The 17,895-nt window shown below is 28.1% G+C and overlaps 1 long non-coding RNA gene across 2 annotated transcripts; it reads right to left on the bottom strand.

Moving 5' to 3' along the window:
* Positions 1-836: 836 nt before the first annotated feature.
* Positions 837-4,617, bottom strand: LOC132945453 (uncharacterized). Of its 2 annotated transcripts, XR_009664570.1 has the most exons (6): positions 4,422-4,617; positions 3,247-3,532; positions 2,859-3,183; positions 2,426-2,672; positions 1,632-1,792; positions 837-1,529 (listed from the first exon to the last, which is right to left on the bottom strand). It is a non-coding gene; the product is annotated as an uncharacterized LOC132945453 (long non-coding RNA). The 2 variants fall into 2 exon arrangements; XR_009664569.1 differs by having other exon boundaries at positions 837-1,792.
* Positions 4,618-17,895: the final 13,278 nt, after the last annotated feature.

Here is a 17,895-nt window from a genome sequence, read left to right as displayed (position 1 = left end):
TTATTTCATTTGCCACGATTATAATTTATAATAATTAAATATTAATTAATATAATAAATGCAATTTTTCCCTTAAAAATAAATCAACACACCGTAATAACTACTAATAGTAAAATAAGTTAGTTCAGTACAAATATTAAAAATATATCATGAAATATTATATTTGATATGGATTATAGACTGGTAGACCATCTCCACTCAAAATCATTTTTTGTATTCTATGGTAGGTAGGTACATCATGGGATTCAAATTTAACATCCATTACAGTGACCCACTTGACACCTAAATACCTAATGCAATAATACTGTACATCGGAGTAATATCTACTTGCTCACCATTATTTCAAATACATATTTCTACTCATAATTGTGTGTTAATATTATTTATGATAAATGCACAAAACTAAGAAAATGAATTAGGTATTATTTATTTGCACAATATGTATAGTATTGTGGTATCTATTATTAAAATAATTTTGAAACTTAAAGTAAAATTATGATGTTATGAAATTGCAATAGTTTAGGTAATGGTTTTGCCTATTGTGCATACTATAACAAAATGCCAAATTAATATTTGTTAAATTATGTATTTTTAACTAATTAAATCAATTATTTCCGTAGACAATCTCAACGAATAACTTTTGACTGTAGAAAATAATACCTAATTTAAAGGTTTTATCTTATTGTTATTTATTTTAATGCTCTATAGATTACAAATTATAATATTATACAATGCTGTTAAAAACATAATTGAGTCCAAATGCTAGTTAATAACAAAAATGATTGAAAATAAAATATTTAAGATTTATTAAAAAAAAAGGATTTGCAGATATTATAAGCTACAATATTATTGAAAAAAATAAAAATATTTTGTAACATTTTAAAACTTCAATGATAAAAAATGCTAAGTAAAAATAATTTTTCTTTTTCATACATGATTAGAGTTTAACAAAAATTTACTATTTAGGATATTGTTTTGGTAGCATTGTATGTTAAGGGTTGAATTTCAGGAACCAATTTAAGTATTGCAGAATTAACTCTCAGGCACACATCACACTCTTTTATAAATTACCTTGCACCAAGTGTAATAGATTAGAAGTTTAAACTTAACTTATAATTTTACTTAGAATCGACCTTGTTCTTAAATTTTTACTGTAACATATAAAATATGTACACAAAATAATTAATATATAATAATAATTACTACTGTTGAATGTGATTCGCGTTTAAATTCTCAATATATTCAAACTGTTCAATTGTTTTTATAAACCACAAAATAACATAGGTAAATAATAAAATAATTTAAAAAAAAATCAAAACTTAAGTATTTTAATTTACTTTGACTAATGATGAACGTATAATAGAATATTCTTCAGTCCCAGAAACTATAGCAAAATTGACCTAAACCGACAGTTTTTGTTCCCAACAATACTTATTTCAAATCCGGAAAAGTATAGTAACTGATGAATTATCTTCATGTCGGCTTATGTTCATCGGTTCTTCGTCTTTACTTCTTTAATATATTTGAACACTGGAAATAAGCTGTTTCGTTTTTAAAACATTTTTCCCTCGACTTACACATTTTTTTTGTTTAAAATAACATGTATGATGATCCATGGCATAATAACCCAACCTCCTTTTCGATCTTCTTTAAGTAGGTTTTTTATAAAACTTCATCACCTTTTTCAAATATATTGTCTAACTGAGGGTGACACTTTGAATAAGATGCTTTTTGTTTCAGTTGTACATCAGCCATCAAGTGTGTTATCATGTATACATAGTCTTCAATAATACCTATTAATAAAATAAAAATGTTATTATTTATTTTAAAGAAAGTGTCTAAAGAATATTGAAAATAAATAAAGGTAAGTATTATGATCCGATATATAATACATTTGGCTCAAAATATAAGTATTTAAAAAATTTTGTAAATTTAATTTTAAATCCATTTAAGATTCTGAGTGGAGTGATGAATGTATTGATTTTACAATGATGTGTGTTTCTTTGGATCTGGTAGATGGGGGGGGGGGGGGGGGGGGGGGGCAAAAGTAAAAAAATTACCATTAAATTTCAAAAGTACCTAGTTAAAAAAAAATCAACAGTTTTCAACAATATTGATTTTGGTCTTTTGGTGTAATTTTTCAAGTTTTTATGTCTTGTCTACAGTATTTTTTTTATATTTTCTATGAAAAGTTTTATGTTTTATATTGAGATCTGCTTTATATAATAGGAGGATAAGTTGCACAATGAAATGTATAAATACAATCTCAACTTGTAAGTGGATTAACATTTTGAAGTATTGTAATAAATTAAAAATACAAATTAATTTACTTATAGGTAGATTAGGTATGCACTGTACAATCTATAAAACCAGAAATATTCTACTAAACATAAATAATATTAATATTTATTTAAAACAAGAATTACCTCTCATTGGAATTATATTGTTAAGAGTATTTTCAAATGTTCTTTCATCGAAGTCTAAACTGAAGTTGTAATCATCAATATTATTGTCAACATTCTTTAAAAATTTTACATCTTCAAGTAATATAGGGTTTCTGTGGTACAACACAAAAAATAGGGAGTACTTTGTCGAATTATGTTGTGCTGTTCTGTAAGTAAACATAACGCCATGTAATACGTCAAGCCATTGCAATTTATTTCTATTGTGCACCTATAATATGAAATAAACAATAAATTAGTTTAGCATATAACAATTAACATAATATATTGTATCAAAATAATATTTCTTAAGATTATTATAAATACAGGAAACTATCTGTATGAAAAAATTAAACATATAAATATAATATAAAGCTGTACAAATACAGGTTTGGGTAATTTTTGCTAACTAACTTACTTTCAAAAGGCTATTTTTTATTATACTTTTTAATCTTTTAACTAAACCATGAGCCTGTGGATGGTACGGTGTAGTAACACAATGTTAAGTGTCAGTTAGATAGCTCTTTTGATAAATTATTGCAGAACTCTTTCCCTTGATCGCTGATCTCTACTTTTGGGCAGCCATGGCAACATATAATATCATCATACACAAATCGAGCCACTGATTTTGCTGTTGTGTCTGCACTGGCCTCGCACCATTTGCTAAAAAAATCAATTGCAACACCTACATAGCGTAAACCGTTGAATTCATGCAGTGTGATACTACTAATTTCCTTGAATAACTGAAATATATTATAGTTAAATAATATTGTCATAAGATTCATGTTAAAAAAATAATTTCTTACCATTTTAGGTACAGTAATGCATTTCAGAAACCACTTTAAGAGTTACTGGATTCACTTTCGGCACACATATTTTATTTATTTATTTGTATCCAGCGTCATAGATGGCCAATAAAATCTAGTTTTTAATAAACAGAGCGTCGCATCTCTACTAAGATGACTAGAAAGGGTCGTGGCTTCACTAGAATCATTCGTTCCTCTATGAATCATCATTTAAGTTAATATCTTTGACTGCCTTTTAAAATTGACTGAACGTCATTCAAACATATTGGCAGTCCCCTAGCTTTCCCTAAAATCAACATAATATAATTATTTATCCTTCAATAACCAAGCGCTACTAACTGCTATTACTTTAACATTTTCATACATATTGCATATAGGTAATATGTTATTGTAACTATTTATTACATTTTTATTGTTCATATTTGTAAGGATATGTGACAACTATAGGCATATTGAATTAATTTTTGCTAAGGAGCAAAAATTTAATAAGGTACCCCCCACCCCCTCGGCATACTAGCAACATTTAATCAACCACAGTAAAAAATTCAAAATGTACAAAATATACATAATATATATGTTTTTAGAGATATTTTGTAGAACTGTATGTAGGTAACCTATACACATAAATACAGATTATTAGGTTTGGGTATGTAATTGTATACCTATATGGTACTATTCAAATTCAATTTTGGTTTTGTCTAAAAAAAAATACCTAGATATATTAATTTACTATGGGAAGAGCTAAAGAAAAGTTAGGTACTTAAATCATTAACTACCACTTAATAAAAACGTAAGTCATATTATTATTCAGATTATATAAATAAGTGCCTAATTGAAACAATACAATTATATTAGTGCTAAATGTAGTTACATTTTGTTTATCAAAGTATCGTTTTGTTCAAATAAAAAGTTAAAGACTTAGGTAAGATTAAGACCATATTTCACAGTGTCAACTTTTATTTGACTATCATTTTTTCGACAAGTTTAAAAAAATTAATAAATTATTTAGACATTTTAAGAAGTAAACCAAAACAAAAAACTGCAGCGATCTACGGGACCAGACCATAGCACTTATCTACGGATTGAAACCCCTAGCCTGTAGTATGAAGAATGAAGATATTTAATTGTTATAACTTGTATTGTTATATAATCGAAGAAAATTATAAGCAACTCACCAATTTATAAGTGGGGTAGAACGATGACTGTATTATGCTTTGAGTCTTTGAATGTTTCCTTTGTAGGTAATCACTACCCAGGTAGGTATTTACGAACAAAAACAATAGTATTACTACAATCCCTACTATATTACAAATGTATTTAGTACAATAAAATTGTATTTTTCAATAGTACTAACCGTTTCGGAATGAAGTAATGTGTGTAAACTCCTAATATTATAGTACGCACAAGTCACAACAACAAAAATTGTTTGATTTAGGTTGCTATCACTCGTCAGTTATCATCATAATATAATAACACCAATCACTAAGAAAAAAACTATAAATAGACATGGTAAAATTAATTTTTATTTTATCGCTTACACTTTTACAGTGCTCTCAACAGTGCGGATATTTATGTCGTCAACGACTAAATAATGTATTTAGGCTTCTGTCTAAAGCCGTGGTCATGACAATAAGACAATAATTAGGTAATTTTACGTTTACCATTGAGCATGACTAAATGATGGATGGAGCCACGACGTAGCTGTGAACACGCAATAATTTTGTTTGGTCAGTTAGGTACTTGGGTGTAAACCGGGTCGAAAAAAGGTAACAGCAGCTCAACTATTTCGAGGAGTAGGTAATTACTAATTTATTGTTTTCACAGTGCAGCTGTGTTTTATGACAATTTTTTTTCAATAATTCAAGTTTGCATTTTGACAAAATCGATAGAACGTATGGGTCGTAACTTGTAAGTTGTAATTATAGTTTAAAATGTATAATATATAATGTTCAATTTGTATAGCTATAAGGATTGAAAAAGTAATACCTACGAGGATTTCATAAGTCGTTCATATTATAACAGTATAACCGACAAATCTAAAAAATACATACACAAACATGTTCAGTGGCGGCGCGAGAGGGTTTTTGTGAGACAAATGTCTCACAGCTAAAAGGGGTGGTGGGTGGGTACCGAGTAGGTACCTATAGTGGATAGTCAGTTCTGAAAAATATTGAGTGACATTCAGACGTATTATCCACAGTAAGTTAACCAGAAACGACCAATAACTGATTAGTATTAATAAATATGAATCGCAACTGTGTGTTAGTGACTTGTTTTCACATTCTGTCAGTAATACAGTGTTTTGCTGTTATTAACGTTATTATTGCAGTCTCAACTCTCAAGCAGAAACTTGGATTCAATTTTATAATTATTGTTTTATCTACGTATTACATTAATTTGTTAACACATCCGTTTAATCACTAACTATTGAAACATGAATTCTCTGTGTCCCAGTTGTGGAAAAAATCGTGATTTATTGAACAATACCAACTGTATTCGACACAAGGAATCTTGTAAAAAAAAAGTCTGTTAAAAGAAGTGCTTCAAGTTCCATTTCAAACTTTTTTAAACCTACAGAACTTAATGGATAGGAGTATTTATATAATTTATAAAAGTTATTTTTATTGTAGTATCCGTAACATGAATTTTTAGAAAGGCTAATTTGATATAGAATTATAATAGGGGGTGTGGGGGGCGTAGCCCCCCACGACTCTGTGCAAAATAAAAAGGTGGGTCGTGTGTGCTGCAACTAACATTTTCTTGCCTCACTGTCGAAAAAGTTTGCGCCGCCACTGAACATGTTTAAACAGATATTCAAAGTTAACATTTGGACGACATTTTATAATACCTACTTTAACGATTTTATAGTCATTTTTGTTAAAATTATTCGTGCGCCGTGGTACTTGATATACCTATAATATTTACCTAACGAATATTACCATGATATTTTATATGTGTATACAATAATATTTGAATAAATGCAATGTTTTCGGTAAAAATGAATGCTACCCACCATATTATTATTTGTAGTAAAACTAATTACTTTAATAGCAATACAAATATTTCATAAAATATGCTTAGCAAAATAGACAAAATAGACTGACATGCCGTTTTTGATTTTTGTTCAGAATCGTGTGTACCTATACAAAAATACTAATGTACCATTGAATATTTAGTTCAAAATTTAACACACATAGGTACATTACAATACAATATTGTTCGTGGCTTGAACATACAAGGTTATTGCAATAGTACCCTCACTATATCATTTTATCACGTTAAGCAATTAAAATATGTAAAAATTATGTAACATATTATTGTAAATACCACCTAACTTAACACCTTGTACTAATGACCTAGATGTCGATGTATTTAAGATCAATAAAAAAAAAGAAAAAAAATTAAAATAGCAGCGTAAGGGGGGGGGGGGGACATATATATACTGGCTACTATACTATGATATACTACTGAGATATACACTATCATGGGTAGGCCAACAATTTTAAATAATCACCCTCACCAATTTTCATCCACTAGTAGAGGCAAAAGCCTGGTAAGTTAACGGCATAGCCGCCCCTTCAAAGCAAAGCAAGCAGTATACTACTGAGATATGGACTGTACCTGCCCTTACGCGGCCATTTTATTTTTGTTTGATAACAATATAAGGCATGTGCAATAAACTTGCATATTCAAGCCATGCAATTATTTAAGGTGACACACGACCCCCCCCCCCCCCCTCACCCCATTCTACGCCCATATATTTATCACTTATTTATTTTTATATACGAGTATCTTAATATTATAGTTTATCTATGTAATGTCTGAGGTTACACTAAACACAAAAATATTTAATATTACCAACAAGTTATACATAGATCTCATAAATATATTTAATACAATATTTAGGTACATATTTACAATGTACACGGTATACTAATCGGGTGAGTACCTCCACAGTCCACACATATATTATTATTACACGGTACAATAAGTTAGATGATAATAATAGGTATCTACACGAATTTATGGAATTAAATTATTTATTTTCATTTATTATTACAACAGCATGTGGTAGTGGTACGACACTTAAAATAATTATATACGCAGTACTAAATATATAATAAATGAAGTATTCGGTTATTAATTATCCAAACACATATATTACTTTTTTACAGTTGTACATCCTATTTTACAAGACGTACTTACATCATCTACAACTATAGTCGTGTTATACTGCGATCTGGTCTTCGGCGGCGATTCGCGAAGGGCCTTTTTCACAATCATATAATGGCGATAATGGCTAAAGAAATATTGTTAAACATCGTCGCATGTATTGTCATCCCAGAAAATCATACAGGTGCCAATTTACGTATTATTTCTTATCCAATATCATATTATAATAAATATTATATTGTCTATAATCGAGATTTATCTCTGGACCAAATTATACTCCCGTACAAAGCTGTGATCATATTATATACCTGCAGTTCGGTCATATGGTATACGAATTTGGGACCGTGCCAAACCACCTAACATCCACCCTGCAATCCAAGCATTCCAAAATATAGCGCACCGTGTTATTATACTGCAGGCGCGCCCCATTGTATTTAACAAACATAACATTACACAAAGATCTACAAGTACAATAATTACTGTAATAATGACCTGCCAAACTTCATTACAAACGTTTTCATTCGAAATAACTAATCTCCAACATTAATACCCTTTGATAAAAGTAAAAAAATATAAAAGAATATTGCCTCCCTTTCTAATTTTGATTATCCTCCCCGCCAGCTATAAGACGCAACTCGAATGGCGATTTATTAAATTGCCTAATAAATAAATAATTAAACGAGTTAGGCGTATTACCAATGGGTTACCAACTACTAATTTCTTATATTCACGCCACACACAACTATTACAAAATATTATTTTTATATTTCATTTTTTACCTATAAACGCCATACGGCTTTTAACAATATAGGTAGTACATATTAACGAATGTATACAGTAACATATTTACAAATAAAATAGCAACAGTGAATATCTCATAAATTAAAAAATATTATATTACAAGTTCTTAATCGCTATCATTGATATTAAAAACGAAAAGAGAGAAAAAAATGAATAATATTAAATTATTATAATATCATTATATTATTATTTTTGATATAGGTCTATAATTAATAATTAATTCATGGTCACCCTTCTTGAATATCGGGGTGATGAAGGAATATTTTAACATATCAGGAAAGAATCCACATTTTAATGAACTATTTAAATAACTAAGGCAGGAGAAATAACAAATTAATACTTTTTTAATTTTTAGGAATAATGCATCGATTCCATCAGGTCCATAGCCGCCCCTTAATGAAATAACCTCATAAAATAACTAATTTCAACTCATTTTATATAAGTTTATGACTAGGGCTTCCAGATTTTGAAAATCGGGACACCAAATAACTTTTTTACTTTTATGGAAATTATAATTTTTTTTACATTAAATTACTACTATTTTTATTACTTACTACTACTTATTAGTTAGTTAATTGATACATTTTGTTTGAATGAATTTTTTCAATAGAGTTATATACTTATAATATAAGTTATATTATTCTTATTTTTTCATAAAATTCGTTACAAGTTAAATCAAAACACTCGCCATTTATACCTCGTTCAGTATGTTCATTCATCCTTCCCCTAACTTAATAAGATAACCGTATAATGATACAGTGTACAATATTATTCTATGTTTTATTATTAAATAACACAGTCTTAAAGTTATTTTCTCTCAGTTTATATTAACCAGGAAAAACTTAAACTTAAACTATAATGTTATATTTTATTTCACAAAAATCAATTGTGTTTTAAAAAACACAATGTTAGAACGTTTAGGCACGCTGTCATAGTTTATATAAGTACCTAACTATATTCAGACTTGGCTAGTATCCCGAATACTTTTTAAATACTTTTTTTTTAAAGTATTCAATACGGTATTTTGAATACTTTTTACAAGTATACTGAGTATAGTATTCGGAATACATTTTTTCTTATATAGGTATACTCTTATATATTACTAATTATTACTTATTAATTATATTTATTTTAATATAATTTATAACTAATAGATAGCCAGATAGGTGTGTATTATAATAACGTTCATTTATAAACACAGAATTGAACAAATAATGTTTTTACAATTAAAATCTAAATCTACTGAAAAAAAGTATTCGAAAAATATTAGGAATATTTATTTGAAATACTTTTAAAAAGTATTTTACCCAAGTCTGCCTATATTGTCATATTATAAAATTGATTATGTATATTATATATACTCAATGATTATACTTTTTTGTAATCGACAGTCGTTTTTGAAAGTTCGATTTGTATTTAATGACTATTTGTTGACATTTGAACGTTTCATATATTTCACTGATTTAGTCATATACCCCGTAGTCCGTACATACATGGTCTAGTGAGGTACCTACCTATATCTATTATACATAATAGTATTTAATATTCGTATATTTTAATACCTATCGGATGTTCTGTAATGCGTAGGTAGTAGGTACTAGGTGTACACGGCAGTACCTATATGAATTTTAATTATAATTTGTATAATTTATTTTTCGAGCATTAAATAAAAAAAAAAAATAAAGTATAGGGGAGTAGGCCTTGTCAAATATTTATGAGTTATCAGTTGCAATTAGGGTTTTAAAATTTCATAAAATTTATTTTCTTGAAATATTTCATTTCCATGAAAAATAAAAATAAAATGTTTATTATATCAAAAAGTTTATAGTCGTCAAATTCCAAATGAACATTTTTAAAAGTTTGTTTATTATACAAAACAAAGAAAATATGTAACATATTTATTATTTACATATAACTTATAAGTTGTTTAACAAATCTATAATATAAAAAATTTAAACATTGCCTTTTAACTCTTAAGTTACAAGCTCATAAACCAACTCAAGCTCAACATCATAACATATTGTTGAGAGCCATGACTCTGTGAATGCATATTATACTATATATTATTCACAATGTATATAGACGTAAACCACTTTTATAACAGTCGTGAATCGTAACCTTTTACAATATACAAAATATGATCTAATTATTAAATAAAAGAGTCCAGAGCAGCTTCACATAATCACATCACTCAATCACATACACACACATATACGACTTTTGTACACCTAATAATTACTGAAAATATACACTATTATTTCATTTACTGGTTGAAATTGACTTCAACTTTATTTCAAACCATTATTTTTGGGATCACTGACTTTCCGCATACAACAATATTATAAAATTCATAAAAAAAATGTTTTTATACTCTCAAAATAATGCTAGGAATATTTTTCAGCACTACATGTAGAATATACAAATATAAAATAATAAATCAACAAAAATAATATGTTTCTCTTTATTTCTAAGTGTGTAATCAATATATTATTTCTTATCATCTATAAACAAACACGTTTAAAGAAGAGAAAATATTTTTCATAATTTCATTGAAATATTTCAAATTCAGAACCCTAGTTGCAATAGATCAATTATTTTTAAAATGGAATGTTCACATTGGTACAACTATAAAAAAAATAAAATAAAGAGTACCTACCTATATGTTCTGCTGTAGATTTAAAACCATAAATCATATTTTATTGGCCAACACTATGAAAATGGTTATCTACAATATTGCACACCGTCGGTTGAGAAGCAACACCACCTATCTCAGTTTTATCAACTTTCCCAGGAGACTAAAAAAATCAGTTTCTGTGTAGTTTATAGTAGGTAAATTCTATGATTATTTAAACATTTTTGTACTTAAATTAAGTACCTATAGTTGTTTTTAGTTACCTATTTAAACTGCAAAACAACAGTAAATTGACCAAAATATTTGAGGCATGTTTGAGTATAGATGTAGGTGCATGTATTACAAATTTAGGTATCTAATAATACAAAAACTAGGTAACTATAACTCAAACTACAACACAAGCTATCTCAACAGAGAATCACAAACGACAGTAACTATCTCATACAACTCGATAACCATAGACACTAGGCCAGTGGCGTGCTAAGGGCAGCGGCGTATTTACGGGAGGGGGGATTTGGGGGATCAATCCCCCCTTGGTATTTTTTTTCGCTATTATTAAAGGATTCAAGTATACATATATAGACACTGAATCGTCAATCGTTTTAGTATTTACTATGTATTTTAAATTTTTCATTTTTGTACATACAGTAAGAAAAAAATCAATTATAAGGTTATTAATAGACTGTTATTATTGCGATTTACGACACTGAAACTCCGAAATGTCATAAATGAGGCGTTTTCTGTATGATATATATGCTGGTTGCACTCAACGTACCAGCTAGACAGTACACTATAGTATACTTATAGTACTGTACAGTTGTAAATTTGTAAAATAAAAACAAGATATATTAAGACTAAAATACCAAAATCAATATATTAAATTATGGTATTGTCTTATAATAGTATATTACATGTAATCACTAATCACTCTATTGAGTATCGGAAATCGGCATTCTTATCTTATTTGTGTGGAAAAACGACATTGCTATTTTTAGACGAAAAATGATTTGAATGAGCTGATAGTAATTTTATTTGTATAACATATTATTATTTACATTTAAACGTAGAATATTAAAATCTACCTACTATCTTAACCATAATCATTTTGTCAAAATATGTTGTGTTTATTTTATGATAATTTACGCTAAATTTCGTTTTGTGTAAAATTGTGTTGTAATTTCACCATTTCGGTCTTCGCCCTTTGGTGTTAAAATTTAAAATGAAGAGAACTACGCTGGACTACTTTTTTAAGCCCCAAGAAAAGAAATCGAAGATGTAAGTAAAAGAAATTCAATGAATGAGGTTTTTCGTATATTATTTTCTAATATTTCTATACAGAATTATAATTTATAATGTAATACATTATTAATTATTTGTATTGTATTTAGGAACGTCTTAATGAACTAGCACTATTATATTCTGTTCATCGTACAGTAGACATAAGTATCGATGAAGTAATTGATGAACTAGCAATAAAACAAAGAAAACTTGATTTTGTATTATAAGTAGGTATATTAGTATAAAGTAAGTACAAGTATGAGTATGTAATTATTATTATTTACTATAGTAAAAATAAATATTTATGATACTATTATTTCTGTACTAAATTTATTATTGTGTTATTGGACATAGGTGGTGATAGTAGGATGGTAATTGTTAAAGAGTTAATTCTCTAAAAATATTTTTTGAGTGTAAATTAAAAATTGAAATTTCTTTCAAATCTAATGAAAAATAATCAATATGTTATTGTTATTCACTAAAATTAATGATTAGTAATTGGTATTAAATGTTGTGTAAACTGTACAGTATGTAGTGAGTAAGTATAGGAAACCTCAAAGGGGGGTGTGGGGGGCAAAGCCCCCCACTATTACATATGTCATTCAGTGCCTCATCCCCTTCCTTTAGCAATTCCTAAATACGCCGCTGGTTCAGGGGGGAGGGAGGTTAGGGGTTATATGTCTGTATCCGTATGCATAGTCAATCTGTGTGTCACATACTCACATTCACATAAGACAATGTCACTTTAAACCAGGCCCGGGTTGGTATAGTGTACATTTACATATTCACTGGCCAAAAATTACGTCTAAAATGTCTACGCGTTTATATTACTTGACTAATCGTATTTTAAACATGCATTTATTTTCACCCATACTCACATGACCAGCCCAAAGTTTATGCTACCCATCGAGATTTTCTTGGTATCTCGCCTAACCAATCCGGCCCTGTGTTAAACTATGTCTTAGCTGGTGACACGTGAACTAACTATGCATACGGATACGGACATGGGTAACATAACTGTTATTCTTAGAAATTCAAAATAATAACTAGCTCTAACTTGGGCGATTTTAATTAAATTTTAATAATTTTTTTTTTTTTGAAATGTTTTAAAAAAATATGATCAACAAAATGGCTATCTTGGAAATTTAAAAAAAAATTTAATAATTTTTGAATTTTTGAAAAAAAAATCGAATATTATATGCTATTCAATTAGAATTTCCATACTTATTACTGTAAAAAAAACTGCATTTAAATATATTGATTTTTCACGGAGATATTAAGGGTTATACGGGACTTCTGGGACATAATGTATATACTTACGGAATATGTGTCTGGGGTGGTACATACATTCGAAAATATTTGAGATTGCTCAGAACTCAGAACTACGATCAATTGGCAAATCTTTTAAGAAACTATTTCTTTCTATTACAACGACAGTACTTGTTATAGCTGTATGCCAGGCTAAAGATGTTTCAAGTTTTAATAAATTTGTAAGGGATTGTGAATTTGAAAGTGGCAATTTCAGCTATAATTGTAACACTCTCCAAAATGTAAAAAATATGTAGGTTTTTAAAATCAAAAAATATAAAACATAATTCAGAAAAATTGACCCTTTAAATGTAATCATTAATAATAACTGTATAAAATCTTTGGACACTTTAATTTGTATAAAAAGTATGTTAAGCATAAGATAAAATATTTTTTTTGTTATTAAACCAACCTGTATACCAATTATTATTATTATCATAACCTATAAGCTTAAGCTTTTGGAGTCAATCATTCATGTTTATCTTCGTGAATAAACCTAAGTCTTAATTGTTTTCAGTGTAATCTCGATTGCTCTAAAAAATATGAGTCGATATTTCTGATATTAATATATATTAGGTATATCAAATAAAAATTATTTACTTTATTGATAAATTATATCCCGATAGTGAAATAGTATAAATTAAGGCAACGCGTAGTCCATTTTGTACCTAGTTGTGAATGTTCTTTTTCCTTAATTATGGAACAAACTACAAACGTAAACATACATTGAAGCAGATATAGACCGTAGTGTACACAAATTATTATTAACGTTATTATTTTAAGATAAAAATCCAATTCTTATTCTAATTTATTCGTAAGCAATAAGAAATTCCATACAATTAGTACTATTTTAATAATTTTATTTTTAATGTTGATAAAATGATGTTGTTTTTCTACATCTGCAGCGTTTAATTATTTCTGACCGATGCGACCCCCAGGTTGAGAAACGCTGCATTACAGTGACCCACTTATAACCGATACTGTACAGCAGGGCGACATCCATTTACCCGTTTTTTATAATATGAATTATTTTTATTATCCCGTCGTTATTGCCGTCATCGAGATTCCACTGTAATTTTACTACCTTGGTATAATATGTCCAAATAATTTATAACGGAAAATTCCCGTACCTATATAGTATATTATTATGTGCCTATAATATAGTTAGGTTAGGTTAGGTTAGTAGTTTTTTCAGTTTTAGTAAATTATAATTCGTTAAACACGACAATAAACGTACTTATATGGATACGAATATGAATGCGACATAATATAATATAATATTTATAGGATCATTAGGGACCGGATGTTGATGACTTTTATATCTATTTTTTGGAACATCATAATTCATAGAGTACATATAATATAATATATACGATATAGACGATGCTTTTTAAGCTTAAAATGTGTTTTAATAACTTATGTATCTTTTTTTTTTCTTTTTTTTGTGTCATCAACGATGCTGCCGGAACTGCTTAAACATTATAGGTATATATTTACAGCGCTACCATTGTTTATTAATTATTAAATAATACATTTTTTTTTCTTTTACTGCCCCATTTTATATTCATTATCACTCATTTACTTATTGTACCACTTATTGTACATAGATAGTAAATGTCCACTAAATAAATTAAATTTAAAAAAATATATAATAACAATACATTACACATTTATACATAGGACATTAATATAATATAACAATTACATATTTACAATTATAACTTACTAATCTATATAACTAATTTTTGATTTTGTTTTTTCTGAATTTTTTGCATTTTTTCTCGCACTGACATTTTTAGATGCAATTTTTCTGGCAAAAAATTAATTCAACATGCCTACTGTATTACTGCAGATGTCTAATAGTACAATTAATTACTTAAATAACAAAAATATTCTAACCCTGAACCTATAAGTAATATTTTAGGCTGACAGCAGACCGTCTTCAGTCAGAATCGTCTTTCGTATGCAATGATTTCATATCATTGAATTCAAATTTAACCCATCTGTTACAGCAACTCCTTAGCTAGAAACCTATACTGTACAGTAGATCGGTACCAAATTATTAATTTTAAAATCAATAAATATGTAATTTTATTAGTTATCGCAGTTTCATGAGCGTTTTATAAGTATTTAAATAATTATAACATATAATTTTACAATTTTAGCGAATTTTTCGTGTTCTGTTATGTCATAAATGCATTTTTTTTGGACATTTTCTATAGGTTTTTAGGATATCCATATCTGAGCTATAATTATTATAATACAAAATATTAATATAACTAAAAAAATACGATTATACGATATGGATGCGAAATTATATAATTATATTAATATATTATAATTTAAAATAAAAATAATAAAAACTATATAAATAGGTAAATTGTATACATTTATTTGGTTGGACTCGCGGACAATATTATTTATTTATTGTTTATTTATTGTACTTGGAGTCTTTTGATGGATTTATTTCTTGTCTTTTACTAAATACAAATTCAATTGATTCTGTTAATGCGTGTATTGTGCGTATAATATAAAATAATCGATATACTTATTTACGCCCGTATTGATTAATTGCAGAGTACTTTAAATTTTAAAACGACGTTATTGATTTCAACCCCGAAGTCGTCGACGTATTTTGGAAAAAATAATGAGTAGCTATACTCGAGTATTTGATCTATCACAATACGGCGGCACTAAAGAAGTCTATATACAGGGCTCGATTCGAGTGCCTCTAAATTTTCGTCTTTCGTCGAGAAATTCCGTAGACGGGATGTAGGCACTTACAAGTTACAACGCATATGATAATAATATATTGACTTGAGAGTGGGACAGCGGGACGCGGAGACGGGAGAAAGTGGTTGGTACTTACTATCCTTCTGCCATTAAATCGTAAAATGTTAATCTTATGTGTATCGCATGACTCGAATGCATATTATTATTATTATTATTATTATTGTAGAATCGAGTCACGAATCACGATTACATCTTCCTTCGGCTTCCGCGCACAACGAGATTGCATCATATTTGCCATTGATTTTTTTGTTTTTAGTTTAGACAAAGTCAAAGGGTTTTGATTTAATGCGTGACTGACTGTATAATGGTTAAACGACGTAGGATTTTATATTTTTGACGATATCGTAGACTAACGGAACCTTTATGTAGGTACAATGTATACCTGGTACATAAATAAAATAGATATATACACAATACACAAGGTGTAACAGAATAAGACCTGACGAAAAAAAAATAAATTTGAATCAAATTTTGAATTTTTTATTTTCAGTGTTAAAAAAACCAATTTTTTGTATAATATAATATGTTTAGCGCAAGTGATTATAAATTATATATAAAAAAAATTTAAATATTGATTAGAACAAAAGTTATTCTAAAAGTCAGTTCTATCTGTTACACCCTGTATACCTATAGTCATATATTATAAAATATATAATATTGAAATAGCTGTACGTCTGTGACGAGTTTAGGATAATATGTTGATGCCCTAAAAAACCCTAATTTATGGCACAAAGAATGCCCTAAAATTGTTTGTATGCTAATTATCTATGAATACTTAAAAAACGCCCATAAGACTGTTAAAGTTAAGTATAAAATTATTTATTGATTTTAAAATTAAAAAATTTTTCAATTTATAAACATATAGGTACATTTAAAGTTGTGCTTTTTATTTATTTGTGGAAAATGCAAAATTAAATTAAATTAGAACTGCATGTTATTGAAACACATTTTAAGTTAGAAAAGCATTGTCTACACTCTAGACTATGTCCTAAGATATTCTAAAAACAAGTTGGGAAAAGCTCAACCATGCGAGCGTGCTATACCTATACCCGTTTTCTAAACGTATTTAGTATAGGTATTTCGATTTTTTAGTATTGCAGGCTAGCGTGAGTAATGGATCTATATTAAAAACTGATAATTTGATACCTATTTTAAATTAATAACTTGTATTATTATTATTTATTTAATTCTAAATCCTATAAGTATCAACAATCGTAACTTTATGTACTGGCAATACTAACGGACGGACGGACACAACGGTAAGGTGTTCTAAGCTTATGTTTGAAAACCTAAACAAATATAGCATATTATGTTAGGTACTTACTAGAAAATCGTCCTCTGCAAGGAAAATTGAGGAATCGTGGATTGCTGATTTGCATTTCTACATGGTGATAAGCAAAGCATTACATGAAATCGGTCGGGAAAAAAAAAGTCGTGTCCAGTCCAGAAACAAATCTATGTTAAAAAGATGCCAAGTCATCAACATCCACGGACCCTATATAGACATGAAGTGATAAGTTATTATTAGTTATCACTGATAACTAAAATAATATCAATAAATGTAATACGACGTTGCGTCAATGGACTATGCTGCAGTTAGTATAATAATAATGTGTAGGTACATTTCACTCGTAATAACTTTACATTTTTAATCTATTGATTTT

Source organism: Metopolophium dirhodum, chromosome 5, assembly GCF_019925205.1.
Source record: "Metopolophium dirhodum isolate CAU chromosome 5, ASM1992520v1, whole genome shotgun sequence".
NCBI lineage: Eukaryota > Metazoa > Arthropoda > Insecta > Hemiptera > Aphididae > Metopolophium > Metopolophium dirhodum.
This window is presented reverse-complemented; position numbering and strand designations above follow the sequence as displayed.